The sequence below is a fragment of the Hipposideros armiger genome, unplaced genomic scaffold, assembly GCF_001890085.2.
Source record: "Hipposideros armiger isolate ML-2016 unplaced genomic scaffold, ASM189008v1 scaffold_25, whole genome shotgun sequence".
Taxonomy (NCBI): domain Eukaryota; kingdom Metazoa; phylum Chordata; class Mammalia; order Chiroptera; family Hipposideridae; genus Hipposideros; species Hipposideros armiger.
In genome coordinates, this window is record NW_017731375.1 from 2,401,407 (window position 1) to 2,404,971 (window position 3,565).

Genomic DNA, 3,565 nt, shown 5'->3' on the forward strand with positions numbered 1-3,565 from the left:
AATACAAACACTTGTTTGTTGAGAGATGGGGAAATTTCCACTTCCTAACAGCAACTATCTGTAGCTCCCCCAGATGGAAAAACTAGAGTCACGAGCTTCTTTTCTGTAATTATTATGATTTGTGAGTAAGTGACTCATAATTACAAGGTACTTAATGAAATGGTTATTATCTTCTAGGCACTGCCCTAAGCATTATCTCATGTCATCCTTGTAACATCTCAGAAATGTGGGTGTGATTATTCCCTAGCAAGTGGGTAAGAAAGAGGGTAAAAAATTTGCCCAACTTCAAACAATAGCAAATGGCAGAGTCAGAATTCAAACCCAGGTTTGTCTGACAGCAAGGCCTTTGTAGTTAAGATTATCGACTCTCTTATTTTCAATGATCACATTTCACATGGAAAAAACTGGTGATTCTGATGATGGGGAGGTCACATTAGTAGGTTCCTGGAGTTTGAGCCTGTGAAGTTTATGAAAGGGGTTAGAGTTGATGTCTGTAACATATAAAAAAAAAACTTTTTCATGGAGGGTAAGTGGTGAGACAGAGCTTAATCCCTCATTGGTGGTTTTTATCTGCTAAAGATCTGCACTTTGAATGTCCTCTGAAAGTCACAGTGCAAATGACTTTTCTGTCACAGTGATTTTGAAAGAGTTCACAGGATTAGTCCATTGCTACCTGGGTCTTATCGATTTTCTTGTTGACAAGAAAGAAACATGGAGGTCCCCTCTGCCTTTTCCTTCATCCCTTCTCTCCAGCCCAGGGCCAAGCGCTGTTCTCTCTTCCTTATGTCCCTGCAGAGTTGTCCCCTCTTCCCTTTCACTGTCCTAATCAAGACCCATGTCACACTTGGGTTTCTGCAGCTGCTCCCTGGCTGGCCTTGCTGCTGCTTTTCATTGTCCCCTCTCGAGCATCTCACATCCCGCCTGCAGATGAATGGCTGAAAACATTCCTTGTAGCACATCGGTCACTGCTCAAGGATCTTCAGTGGCTCCCANGGCCCTCTTTTTGTTATGTTTATGTGCTCTTCGTTTAAAGACCATCTCGCCTTGAGGTTCTGAGAGAGAGGGAATTATTAATACAGCTGCTCTGTAATGCTGGCTGGTGCCACTCCTTTTCCTGACACTCACCACCATTGCTGGGAAAATCGTATTTCATATAGTCACAGTATTTCAGAGGTTTGCTATTCCCATCCTTCTGAATGCTGACTGACAAGTGAATGGGATGTTTTTGTGCTTGAAGTTCTGGATTGGGTCGCACGTGCATAAGGCTAATTCCTAAATGCCACCACTGCAGACATCTTCTGTCACACTATAATGTAAAAGGTTTGGTAAACTTGTCAAAAACAAAAAGAAAAGAGAGCAAGAGGCCACCAGACGATTCTCTTGCTGTTTTTTACCTGAGCACGCTCTGCCCGATGGCAGAGGGACACATCACCAAGTAGAAAGCGAGTGCTTAGCCCAGGCTCCATCGGAGGGACCCTGATGGAGGAAGGTGGACGGCAGGCTGTGTCACCGTGCTGCGTGTGTCCCTAGCACAGGCTTGAAAGGAAAGCAAACCTCAGTGTCATTCGAATGGCTTTCCTTGCGTAATCTAATTTTCCTGGGAGTGAAGGCATTGATGAGAGGAAAGACAGAACAGTCCTTTTATATGTGGCTGCCAATGGGCTGGACACTCAGCTGCACAGGCTGTGAGCTGTAAATGTATATTAACACTGACACACATCAATGTATTATTAATCCTAAAAACCATGTGTGCTCTGGCGGCACATCCAGTGACTGGCCTTTCAGCCCTAAGTACCCCAGCCATTTAAGAACCCTTCACTCTAAATCCATTTGCAGATGAGCGTCCATTCTGCATTATGGATCTGTAATGGGGTGTGCATTTAGCTGCTTAAAAGGACTCTCAGTGTGTTTTGCATTCACCACCTGTACCGTGGCAGGGTGCACACGGCAAGTGTGCATTAGCCATAGTAGATAATTGATCCTTGAGAAACAAATATCGAGTGGCTGTTAAGAGTAGTTACTGCTGCATATTCAGGAGCTGTCCCTGAAATCGGCCTTTGAACTTGTATGTTTTAATTTAGCTGTTAATGCATACGGTTGACAAAATTGAAGTGTTTAAGGAATCAAACTGCTGTCTCCTTCTTTCTCCCTTTATTCTTGGCAAAGTTGGCTCACACGTGTTAAGAGTAATCTTCCACCTCTCTGCCCTAAAGATATTTCTTACTGCGAATTTTTGAAATGGGCACAGTTGAAGCCATTTCATTAACAGCACTAACTTTCTCATTTTTCTAAGGCCTTCTTTCCTAAGCTGTGCCCTTTCATGCACCACCTTTATGCTNGCTCCCTACCTGTGGACACTTTCCCTTCTGGGAAGGTAACAGGCCCTGCTCAGTGGTCCAACCTCCTCTGCTCTCTGTTCCAGCTCCTCTGGAAACCCACTAAGTTATCTTAATTACTATTCCTCCTCAGCATCTGCCAAGAAGTGGGGGAGATTTATAAATTGGATCAGTCAAATATTTGCTGTGGTTTATTTCTTTGCTTCTCGAGCACCCGTAAAAGTTGCATTTTCATGCCACTTTTGAGTATGACTGATGACTCAAAGGCACAGCCCTCACTTGGCATGCCAATGTGGGTTGTTTTTCAAAGGCCAAGGAAAGAGAGAGCACTTTGGGCGGGGGGTGGGGGGAATGTTTATGTTGGGTTATTGCACTGTGACCCTCTGAGTGGCATTATTGCCAAGTCAGGAGAGACAGGCTTCCTTGGGAGACAGACCCTCCTGCAGCCAGCCCATGCACATGTATCCCCCCTCCTGGAGTTTTGTTACGTGCCCCCTAATCTCCTCCCAGGGCTTCCGCTCATCTATTACATAGAATGTGTACTGGAGCAACCTCCTCAGCCAACCAAGTGTGGCATGAGCACCCCCATATCCAGGGCTGAGCATGATGGGGTTCCGAAACAGAAGAGACAGATCTCCCTGGTACTGAGCCTGAGTTATCAATCCCCAGTGCTGGGGTGTGTAAAAGAAACTCTGGCCAGGGCTGGAACTTTTGGACAATGGCCTCCTTCTAGTGTCAGCCAGGCTGCCAAGCAAGCGAGCCAGGCAGCAGTCTAGGAATCGTAGTGAGCTAAGGCTGTCCTGCACCAGATGGCCGCCGTGCCAACCGGCTCCTGCCAGAGCTCTGCTCCCCTTGCCCTGGGGGCCTGCCTGTGCACCTGGCTGGGTTGATCCTCCTTGTGTTCCTAGCCTCCGACTCTTCCCCAAGTTACAGCAGCTGCAAATGATGCTACGCGATGCTGCTCGGTATATGTTAGCCTGTGAGATGGTTAACTGTATATTCCACATTAGGATACTGCTGAGAGCGAAAGGAGGCACAAGAGGTGGCACCTAGGATGCTCCTGGGAAAACTAGGATAGAAACACTACACATAGTAGGCTGGAACTTGACCGACAGAAGACGCCGCCATTCCTTCCTAGGCGAGGCTCTTCTACCACCCGTTTCCATGAGGAATGGAAAATACTCTGGAACTTAGTCTTGGGGAGTGAACTGGGAAGAAAGAGAAACACG